The sequence below is a fragment of the Macrotis lagotis genome, chromosome X (genome assembly GCF_037893015.1).
Source record: "Macrotis lagotis isolate mMagLag1 chromosome X, bilby.v1.9.chrom.fasta, whole genome shotgun sequence".
NCBI lineage: Eukaryota > Metazoa > Chordata > Mammalia > Peramelemorphia > Peramelidae > Macrotis > Macrotis lagotis.
The window spans coordinates 496,240,799-496,252,964 of NC_133666.1; the positions used below are offsets into that span (position 1 = coordinate 496,240,799).

The window sequence follows — 12,166 nt, forward strand, 5'->3', positions numbered from 1 at the left end:
AAAACTGAAGGTCCTTAAAGATCATTTAGTCCAACCTCCTTTTACAGCTGAGAAAATTAGATCCAGAAAGATTATATGAACTGAGTCAGTGTCACAAAAACAACATATAGCAGACCTGGGATTCAAACTTAAGTTCTCTGACTTGAAATCCAAAGTTCTCTTCAATATTCCAATATGATAAATTAGTATTAGTTAAAATAAAAATTTCCAGGATCTTTGGAGCTCTATATAGTTTTTGCTGGTTTTTTTTTTCATCAAGATCTAAAAGACCAATTATACTGGGGTGAATGAAACAGGTGATGATAATGATGGTAGTGGTGATGGCAATTATGAAGATAAATGAGGAGGAGAAGAAGAAAGAGAAGGAATAAAATAGGAATATGAGAATAAAGAGAAAGATAAAAGGGAAAATAAACTATTCTTTAGACAAAGGCATAAGAACTAACAATTATTTTTGGTTGGGTATAAAAAAATTCAGTGGCCTAGAGAAAGTAAAGAAAAACTAGACAAAGAGAAATATAGATTTGTATAATTTATAAGGCAATAAAAGAAAAGAATTCTAAATTAAAAAAATTCAAATGCTAAAGAAATCTCTGGCAGGAAGAAATTTAGGCAGTTTCCAAGACTAAAAACAAGTGCTCAATATGGAAACAAGAAAAGCAAGTTTGAAATCTTTCACAATAGGCAATGGGGAAAGATACAATCTTAGAAAGTGAATTTGGAGGGATACATGAGACCTCATGTACATCAAGCCAAGCAACATATTTTTTTAGACAAGTAGTGCAAAGAAAAAGGTTAAACCAAGATTTCAATATTAGGAAGACCATTATAAAATATAAAGATATAGTAGAAGTCTACAGTAGAAGGATCTGGACAGCTTACAGAGTGTGCCAAATTAGAATCAGAGGATTAAAACCCAATTAGTAGATCAAAGGGTAGAAAGTCAGAATCAAAACAAAAAAGGTGCTAATTTTAGGCCTCCAAAGGAAAAGATTAAAATAGAGAGGTGATAATGGTATGCAGCTGGCAATGAAGATTGTCACTAAATGAATGGGAAGAGAATTGTGAGATTGCCTTTTTTATTTTTATTTTTTTTGAAGAAAGGAATAGTGAACCAACACAATCCAGAATATTGATGAAAGGAAACACATGGGGGGGGGGGGCAGTTAAGACACATATGCATAATCCTTTCAGTTTTTGATAGATAAATCTTATTGAATAGAAGTAATGTAGATAGAAAAGCTTTAAGTCTATAATAACAGTAGTTCAGAAAGAAAGGGATGGAAATGAAATACCAAAACTTCTCTCTCCTAAAAGGCTGAAGGAGCTCCAGAAATTAACAAAGTAAATTAAGGTTCTGTCTAGACTCTCTGTTTTCCTCAGAGATTTAGAACTGGAAGGGACCACTGAGCACATCTACTTCAATCTCCTCATTGTACAAATGAGACCCCAAAAAAGTGGCTCTCCAAGATCTCATGGATAGCCTTTTTCAACAGACCTCCAAAACTTCCTTTGCATTGCTACCTTACCTCTTACCAGGCAGAAGGATCATCCCACTCCAAGTTATCAAATGTTTCTAAGAATGACGTATTTAATCTGAAGGTGGTAGAACTAAAAGTGTTCTGGAAATAATTGTCTCTCTGATATCTGAAAGTTCTAAATGCTGTAACCTTTCCATCTGGTCATGTATAAAGAAAATGTGGAGAAAAGTGGTCATATAAGATACAAAATAGAAGAAAGGAAGGAAATCCCAGAACAGCTGCTTTAATTCACTCACAGTTCAATGGCCATGGCCTCATGATGCCTAGAAAATGTTATCACAGCCAGGCAATATGCCTCTGATGCCAAGGTTACAATAAAATCAAGAGGCTGAGACTGCTGAGCCTGGGGGGAGGGGGTTGTTTGTTTTGGTTTGTTTTAGTTTGGGATTGGTTTGGTTTGGTTTGGTTTGTTTTCAGATATAGCTCAGTTGAAAAATTTTACATCAGTATTTCTATACCAAGAAGATTTTTCAAATCCTGCTCGTTGTACTTTCCCTAAATATAATCAACAGTATATTTCTTTCAAAAATTAAATCAGAAAAAAAATTAAGTGATTCATCACATTTTTCCTGGGCTAACAGAGCTTTAGGAAATGAACACTTTCATATTGACACTTACTATGGAAACCAGAACAAAGACCCTGAAGAAATTGATAATTCTGTGACCACAATAGTGTAAAAGAAATAATATCAAAAGACATATTTTTTTTTAGTTTTGTTTTTTTTTGCAAGACAGCAGAATTAAGTGACTGGCCCAAGGTCACACAGCTAGGTAATTATTAAGTATCTGAGGCTGGATTTGAACCCAAGCCCTCCTGACTCTAGGCCTAGTCCTATGCTACCTAGCTGTCCTGAAAGACATAATTCTAAATGTCCAATCTTGACTCTAGAAAACTAACTCTGAAAAATGTTTTTCAGTTCTCAGCAGGGAGATAGTGGATTACAGGTGTGGAATAAAGTGCAATATTGTCAGATGTTATCAATATGATGGTTTTTTGCTTATCTATACTTCTTTTTTATAAGGGAGGGTTCTATGAGGAGAGGCTATTGGGAAGTTTAACTAAATCAATAATTCCTGAGACCATTCTTGATAAGACTATTGAGATGAGCAAGGAGGTACAGGGGTGTGTTACACTGCTGATATCTTCACACTAATCATTTTAAAAATATAATAATACTATCTCTATTTTCCCTATTCTTTTGGTATCCTCTCCTCTATAATATATCTGGAAAATCAGTACCCCAGGGCATTCAAAATTGATTAGTTCAATCGCTTTTCTTCTTTCTTTTTCCTTATTTGCTGCTTCTATTTCATCATCTACAACTGAGGCATTATAGTCTAAATGCAGTCATTCAGCTGTCATGGATGATAAAAACAGAATACTGTAGTAGCACAGGCAAATCTGTTCTATTTACATCTATTTGTTGTCCTTCCAATTTCATGTATAAGTGTTCTTGTGATAATCTAGGAACACACAGAATCACAAAACAACAGAATTTCAGATAAGGACGGATTCTTGGAGGCAATTCAGCTAACCTTAGCTATTTAGATAGTACACAAACATCAACTGAGTACCCCCAAGAGTGATCTTTGAAGCTTTCCTTGAAAAATTCTAGTGAGACAGAACCATGTAACTCCAGACTGAGTGCATTTCTTCTTTTGTATAACTAATTGACAAGATGGTATTCATTACACTAAGCTTAAATTTGCTTTCCTAAAATTTTAAACCATTACCTCTAGATCTGTCCTCAAGAGCCAAGCAAAAGTCTGATCCCTCTTCTAAAAGACAATCCTTCGAATACTCAAAAACAGTTATTTACTCACCCCCCCCAAGTCTTTTCTTATCCAGGTTAAATTTACCATCCCCTCCCACCCTACCGCACCCCCAGGTTTCTTAGCCAATCCTCATATATAAATTGAAAGCCCTTCATCTTCATTGATGACCTCCTCAGGATATTCTCTAGCAGGCCAATATCTTTCCTATAATTTGTTACCTAGAAGTGAAAATAGTGTTTCAGATGTGGTCTTGCCAGAACAAAGTGCTAAGGAACTATGACAATTCATGTTCTCAACTCCATACCTCTCTCAATTTGCAATTTGAAATTTTGGCATATTGACCATCATTGTTTTTCAAACAAACTGTTCTCTGGCCATAGCCATCCCGGAAGTGTTTGAGTTGTGAGGTGGATTTTTTGAACTCACAAGTACTCTCAGAGAGCTAACACCTGACCTGCACATTTCCAAACTGGTACCCATGAAGATGATCTATTCCGCACAACCTCCAGAAGAGGTATCCAGGGAGTTGAAGCTTAGTGCACAGGCTTCTTGAAACAAGCCATACTTCACAAGTGGATGACCACTGCCCAGTGCAGTGTTTTAGGCAATTTCTATTTTGGTCTGACTGAAGTGCTGCTACAAAACCAATCAACATGACAATCTGCACTGCTGAAAAATAAAGCAAGCAGACCGGCATGAAACTGCAGGAGGATGGTCATTCTTCTTCATAATGCCCAACCAAGCCAGAAACCCAACACCACTCATCTTAGTACTTCAGGCAAGAATGGTCAAGTACATGGAATGGCCTCCGATATAGCCTGGAAGAACCACTTTGACATTGGTTCCTGAGGAAGATTGAGTAAGGTCAATGACCAGCATGCCTTACAAACCTGCCCTGAAAAATCTCTCTTGCTCCGTTTAACTCATTCCCCCACCAAACTTCACACAGCATTACTATTATCATGCTACTCTATTATATAGTCTTGCCATTAAATATATTGTAAAAGGAGGTAATATCAGAGAATTAATATCTGCTAGGTGATGCCAGGTAGATGAGTAAAGTACATTACCTAGAATCAGGAAAAGCTTAGTTCAAATACTGACTCAGAAAATCACTAGCTGTGTAACCTTAGGCAAGTCATTTAATCTGTTTGCCTCAGTTTCCTCATCCATAAACAAAGATAATAACATCTACCTCCCAATATTGTTATGAGTATAAATTTAGTTCACCAGCTAATATTCACATTTATGTAACACTTTAGCATTGTCACATAATTTAGATTCATTAACTCATTTGATTCTCATAACAACCCTGTGAGTTAGATAGGGGTAGATATTATCATCATTTTACTTGGGAGGAAACAGATTCCATAACATATCTAAACCCACATCTTTTCCCTCTAAGGATAGATTTAGATAATCTTAAAATGTTAGGGCTAAAAGAATCCTGAAGAACATTTGGTACTTAACTTGGAGTCCATGGAATTTTCTAAAAAAGATATTTTTATAACAATTTTTGGTATAACTGTTTTCCTTTATAGTCCTGTATCTTTTACTTCATGTGTTTAAAAACATTATTCTGAGAAGTCCATACCTTCATCTGACTGCCAAACACAAAACAAAATTAAAACCCCTGATTATTGGACAATTTATTTTTATTGATGGAAAAACTGAGGTCAGAACAGGTAGAATATTATGCTTAAAGTCATATACTAGCAAGTGATAGATCAAACTTGAACCCAGATCTCCTGACTCATTGTACCATATTTTTTTCATTAAACCATACCAGCTATCCAAATAAGCATTCATAAAAAAATCTGATCACAAGAAGAGTGACTAAATATTTCTAAGACACATTTTGTAAAAGATCCAATAAATTGAAAAATATGGCATATCCTGTCTTCCAATTTTTCTTGTCTTGTCCTATAATGAATGTTTTCTATTAAAACAAAACACATGCAAAAGCAAAGGTGGAAACTTGATCTTGTCCAGGCCAATCTACCTGACTACCTCATCCTATATCTCTCTCTCTCCTCCTGGAAATGTCAGACAATGTGTCTCTTAGAGGCTTTATCCGGGTAGTCTCAACAGGCCATAGACTAACTCTCAGAGCAGCTTCCCAGAAATGTCACTTCTGCCCCTAAGTGGAGTAACTTAGATAAGTCACCTTCCATGAAAATTTCCTAAGATGTTGTTTTCAAGCTGAATATTGGGGAGTGGGGAGGAATCTCTGGATGCTTGTGATAAGTTCACCCTGCTTGAACTGAGGCTTTGAGCTTCTCCGCAGCTGACGCTGGGTCACCAGTGATGAGGCCTGCAGGGGAAGATGCAGGAGGCAGCTTCATTTTCAAATGCCTATTCCAGGCTCTGAAAGCATAAACTTAGAATATTGAGTTTCAATCATTTTTCCTAGGTTCAACTAGCCCCTTGGGTAAAGGATGATCTCACATCTCTGGTAATACCAGAGACCAAACCATGACATCATACTGCCTATTAGCATAGTTAGACTATGGTCAGAATGAGTTTTATTCACCAAGATTTTCCCCTAATCCAAATCTTTGCCTTTAAATAGGGAATACAAAAGTCCCCCAATTTCTCCCCACATTTTTTCCTCTTGCCTGCTACTGAATGAATTTGGGTTCATGCAATCAGATTTCTGGGGGTGGCCCTCAAACTGATACATCCAAAGTTCCCGAGGCTCCTTTATACACACACACTGTGTTTTCCCCATAGGCTTTCTTTCATATGAGCCTAGGTATATAAGCCAGACACCTACCCTTTACTCACAACAGGAGAGTGTAGAAATGGAAGCCTAACTCTTGAGTTTTTTGATGGCCCGGTCATTAGAGGGCAGAGAGCGAATGCTTTAAATCATCGTTGTGTTTGTGTTTGTGTGTGTCAGTGTGTTGTTCCTCCCCCACATTGACTCGCCAGTCATTCAATCTTCCTCTTCTTTCCACCCAAGTTAGCTCTGGTGCTTCTTAGAGATGAGACCCTGTGGGAATAGCTGAGCACCTTCCATTTTATCCTCCTTGGAGTATTTCTCTTGCCTTCTAAGAGAGAGCTGAAAAGACGAAGAAAAAAAAAAAGTGAGGAGTGCTTTTTCCGTAAGTCTTCGGCCTTACGTAGTGGCCTGTCCTCCCAGTGTCCTTCCCCAGGCCCCAAGTCATGCATCACTCATCTTGTCACATTGAACTCCAGATGCTCCTACCCTAGAGAATGCTCTGACTCCGGCAATTTTTCTTCATTCTCACTAACAATTTGGTAATGAAATATTGATTTTTAGTTAGATTCATATTGATGCTATTAGGTTTGCATTGATAAATCATGCCGGCCTCCTGTCTGAGAGGCTAGAAAGTGCTACACTGAACCCTGGAGATTACAATCAACTCATTGATGTGTTAATTTGATGGATTTTTTCGTTCTCTTAGAAGGAGTGGGAGGGTAGAGGAAGATTTTTCAGAGCGGCCCTTGTAAAGTTTTCACAGTGAAATCAGGGACAGTAATTGCAGGCTTCACTGTGTACATTCACTTTAAAAGAATCCTTCTGCTTATTTGGCCAGGACATTAAAAAGGGGGAGGGGGGAAGACAAGAGGAAAAGGAGAGGGGGAGGGGAGGGAGAAGGAGAAGGAGGAGAAGGGGAGTTGGGTGAGGGATTAAGAGGATATGACACACCTTGTAAACAGAGCACCAGACTCCCACATGGGGTGAAAATATCCTTGCAGTAAAATCCTAATTAAACTGTTTTAAGTCCACAGGCCAAAATCATTCCCCTTTTCCTTAACAGTTCTTCTTCTAAAGTCCTGGCTCTCATAGAAAGGATAACATTCTGTGGGTGAATGTGCTAAGAAAGGGGGGAGGTCTGTAGCTTGCCCCTCTGTTTGAGCATCTAAGGTGGGGGTATTTCCCTCCTCTCCTCTCCTCCCCTCCCCTCTTTTTTTTAGCAAAGTGCCACTTAAAGAGCCAGTGTCCACGTGCATCTGCAGCCTATTTAAAACAGCCTCTAGGTTTGATTTATGGTCCTGTGCAAATGTAATGCCTGTCATTAAGGGACAATACTTGGCCGTGCCAAAGGATTATATTGTGATTTCCTTCAAAGACACAGGGTTTCTTTGGGGGTGCTGCAGGCAGCACTGGGGAAAAAGGCCTTATAAAAGTGTTTTAGTTAGAATTCATTTGAGTTGGAGGGTGGGTAATGTTTGGGGGTTTGGTTTTTTTTAAAGTAAACCATTTTGTTTTTCACCTTTATTTACCTCTGAAAGTGTTCTGCTCCCACACCTTCCCTCCAACACAAAAGAGAAACTTCATGCCAGCAAAGGCCATTCATTTAAGTAAGAATAACTGGAAAGGAAGAACAAATTACAGTCCTGCTTAGTGATCAAATAGAGAGAAAAATCCTGAAAATTTCAACTGTTTTGTGGTGGGGAGTAGTAGTTGATGGGAAGTGAAGATCAGAAATGTTCCTTGGTTTCCTACTTTTCTTTCTCTTTGGTTTTTAAAATACCACTAATGACCAGCAAACTAGATTTGCAGCATCTCAAAACATACATACATTTAGAAAAAGCAGGGAATACAAAAGAATCTGCAAAAGGCATTCCAATCAGAAGATGAGATTAGCCTTATTGATTAAAGCACATTGAATGGGTGGCTAGGTGGTGCAGTGGATAGAGCACCCGTCCTGGAGTCAGGAGTACCTGAGTTCAAATCCAACCTCAGACACTTAATAATTACCTAGCTATGTGGCCTTGGACAAGCCACTTAACCCCATTGCCTTGAAAAATCTAAAAAAACAAACAAAAAAAAACCACATTGAATGAAGTTGCCTTTGAGAAAGGTTCATTCTCAACTACTAGACTGTCCTTGGAGGAGTCATCATATCTTCCAATCAAAGTGGAAAGATTTTATAATTTAGGGGAAAAAGAAAAAGAGAAGGGAAAGGGACAAAGGAAGATGAACAGAATGGAACGAAAGGGACAAAAAAATATAGAAAATACAGATTGTACAACACTTCCTAATGATAACTCTATCACGTTTTAAATTTTAACCCCCTTCCCACATACATACACACACACACACACACACACACACACAGGCCATGGTCCATTTTCTTAACTCAGTTTCTTTTCTATGAAGATTTGACAAATCCAACTTTGTGTTATGTAGTGGGGGTTGGGGAGGGAGAAGGAGAGACAAATGAAAGCCTCATCAATAAAACAAATGCAAACATATCTATCCAGGATCAAACAATTCAATAATTGCTTTTGTGTATTATTATTATTGGCAATTTCACCTAAAGTAACACTCACCCAACTTCAGATTACTCTCCAGGAAGTTCGCTAGAAAACTAAAACCTATGAAGGGTGTTTTAAAGTGTAAAGTTCTTCAAAAAACCAACAAGCATTTATCAATCACCATGGAACTAGAGAAAGGAAAAGTCCTTGTCTTAAAGGAATTTATATTTTATATATTTTATATAAATCAGGGAAAACAATATGTATATCTTATAAATATATTCAAAATAAATACAAGTTGATTTGGAAGAGAGACAGTAAACTGGGTAAATAGTTGGGGAAAAAGATCGCTATACATGTAGCAGTTGTCACTGGAAGTGAGCTTTGAAGAAAACAGATCTAAGAAACAAAGATGAGTAGCAATGCAGCAATGGGGAGCAGTCTTTGGAAAAGCACAGAGATGGAAAAGAGAATGTTTTACATGAGGGACAACTAGCCCAGTTGGCTAGACCATAGAATATGGGAAATGGAGTAAGTTTTAATGTCTCTCAAAAGATTGGCTGGAACTAGACTGTGAAGGGCTTTAAATTTCAGAGGAGATTGTTTGGTCCTGGATGAGATAGGAAGCAACTGAAACTTTTTGACAGGTAAATTCTCAGATGTGTTTAAGAAAAAATAACTTTGTAGTTACAATGAATTGAAAAGAGGATTAGCTCTGAGACAGAGAAACTAGTTATCAGCCACAGCAAAAATCTAAGTAAGTGGAGAAGATAGTAAGAGAAGTTGAATCCACAAGATTTAGCTTAGGAGATGGAGGAGAAGGAGCAGCTAATGAGAGAGGAGTTATCACCTGAGTAACTAAGTGAATACTAGTTATGAAAGAATCTGTGATGGGAGCAAAAAGGAAATGTTTTGGGGGATAAGTAATAAGTCCTGCTTTGGATTTCTTCTTTTTGAGATACCTACAGGATAACCAGTACTAGGGTAACTACCTAGGATTAGGCTGTTGATGATACAAAACTGAAACTCAGGAGAGAGAGTAGGGCTGAATATATATACATAGATCTGGAACCATTTACATAGAAGTGATAACTGAATATTTGCAGCTTTACTGAGCACTGCTTCTGAGCAATTCCTCTGATGAATATTATATCCCTTTCCCATTTTATGAGTTAACACAGGAACATTTATCACCTCTTAGCCATTCTTCTCATAATGGTTCTCTCTCCATAGGGCTAAGCGAGTCCTTTAATATACGATCTTTGGCCTTGTAAGTAAAGCCTCTCAACCTTGGTAAGAACTATCTCAACCTTTACTTTACAGCGTCCAAGAACCAGTCATTGAGGTGCAAGACTATGACTTTAGTGGATGATAATGACTCTGAAAACAATAAAAAAAGTCTATTGATTCATAATTTATTCCCATTAAGGAAATCAAGGAATCAAAAGTTAAGTCATCCACTATCTAGGTTCTTGCTATCCAGTGCTCCTTTTTTGGATTTTGATCCAATTTAGTCAGTGGAAGAGAATAAAAATTCTCTTTCTTTACACTGTGATACACTTTACCATCATTCACCATCAGAGAATGGATAATCATTCTGACTTAACCATCAGAAGATGCAGCTGTCCTGTTGTTTGATACTATTCAATAAGAACCAAGTCCTGTTAATACTACTGGCCCTTTACCAGATACAAGAAAAAAATTGAGAAAATCATCAAGATCACCTTGGTTCTTAGAGTGTTGGAGCCTCTAGCTATTCCTCTTTGTCAGCGGTAACAATCATTCCTTAGAATAAATGTTTAGTGCATATTTATGGATTTATCTAATCAGTCTCCTGACTCAAAGGCCCACTCACATAGGGAAAGTTTTTGCATCATACCTTCGCTGAGTTCCAATTGAGGTCCCAAACAAAGCATAAGGAATACAATTCTTTAACCATAATAGTTAGAAAGATAGAAACACAAACTATTAAAGCAAGTACCACAGATAGCACCTATGAGCTCATAGATTATTTCCAGAATAGATAAAATATATTCTTCCCATAACAGATAAATACACTCCTTGATATATTTTCAGTCAAAAACTCAAGAACTGAGTACTTTCTCCAGTTTCTTTTATAGAGAACAAGCAGATATGCAAACAAGGGTTTCCTAATTCAGAACAAAATCTTCCAAAGAGTCAATATTCAACTAGTGAGTTATCTCAGGAACTCAGTGTTCTACATTTAGTCTTCTTTTTCCTGGCTTGAGGTCTTTGGTTCTACCTATATTCTACAATTTTTACCAGACACTGATCCCTTTCTCTGAGGGATCCCATCTTTACTTCAGGTCTGCTCTCAGTTCTACTCAAAGAATTAGCATCCTTCCTCTAAAAAGAGTTTTCACCTACAAAACATATAACACAGGCTGACTCTGAGCTTGTTACCATTTTTTTATTTCTCTAATCCCCTATATCTTTCCCCAAAGTTCATACCACTTAATTATTTTTTCTTTCCATTCTTCAGGCCCTGGAAAATCACACAAATTTCTTTGGAAGTTTGTGAAAGACAGAAGGATCAGTACCCTTTTAATGCTTTTTTCTTATCATCTGAACCTATGTTTGTATGAACTATCAGATAGCAGACCCAGATAATTAGAATGTTGATGTATTGAACCCCAGCTGATTGTCTTCAGTAATCCGACAATATATTAAAAGGTTCTAAGCAATGCTGCCACACTTGAAATGTTAGTGGGGCCTACATACTTCAGAATCATAGTTTTTACTTTCCTATTGACATCCCATGTCTTCCTTAGGGAGCTTCAAGGTCATATTAATAAATGTATTTCATTATATATATATATATATATATATATATATATAGTCTTTTCATTCAGTCAACATAAGCCTAAACTTCTGCATTAACTGCAATGCTATGTTACAAATGTCTTTCCTACAATTATTGGACTTCCCTGTTACTTGGGATGTTACCCAGTGCTGAATACTGTGCTTAGTACATAGAAGGTGAATGATAAAAGTCTGATGAATGACTGATTGATTCATTGTTCAATATAGTAGGATATTCTAAATCTTCAATCCTCCCAGTTATTTGTTACAAAATACTATGAGTCCAAGTAGAAAATTCTTTATGGGATCTCATTTCGGTTCTTGGATCTCAAGGGGATCCCTGTTTCTGACTCCAAAGCTTTCTCCCATTGATTTACCAAATCAAACTGCATTTGCCTCCTGAATGTAGTTAGCGTGCAGTTGTTCATCTAGACTCCAATTACACAAGAAGATGGCTCTTCCTTTTTAGCTATGCTATTTTGTTTTGATAAAACTGCTGGTTTCAGAGGTTCATAGTTTAATCAGTTGTTACATTTTTCAGCAAACTTTCTTTTAAATCTTTTTTTAAAAATCTGGGCAACTAGAGGTGGTCTCTAGGCTTTCTATGAGCCATACATGGAGACCTCTCTTTTTGAAAACAGTTTTTTTCCCCATCAAGCTCAACATCTTTTTTTTAGGTTTTTTGTTTTTTGGTTTTTTGCAAGGCAATGGGGTTAAGTGGCTTGCCCAAGGCCACATAGCTAAGTTATTATTAAGTGTCTGCGGCAGATTTTGAACTCAGGTACTCCTGACTC

The 12,166-nt window shown here is 37.1% G+C and overlaps 1 long non-coding RNA gene across 3 annotated transcripts in view; it reads right to left on the reverse strand.

Moving 5' to 3' along the window:
• Positions 1-3,491: 3,491 nt before the first annotated feature.
• Positions 3,492-12,166, reverse strand: part of LOC141501071 (uncharacterized) — a 133,508-nt gene continuing 124,833 nt past the window's right edge. For 2 of the 3 annotated variants that reach the window (XR_012472127.1, XR_012472126.1), the window contains exons 2-4: positions 7,572-7,659; positions 6,094-6,381; positions 3,492-5,631 (exon numbers count right to left, since the gene is read on the reverse strand). This is a non-coding gene — a long non-coding RNA (uncharacterized LOC141501071). Of the gene's footprint in view, positions 5,685-6,093; positions 6,382-7,571; positions 7,660-12,166 lie in introns of all 3 variants that reach the window. The other variant, XR_012472128.1, reaches the window with a different exon arrangement.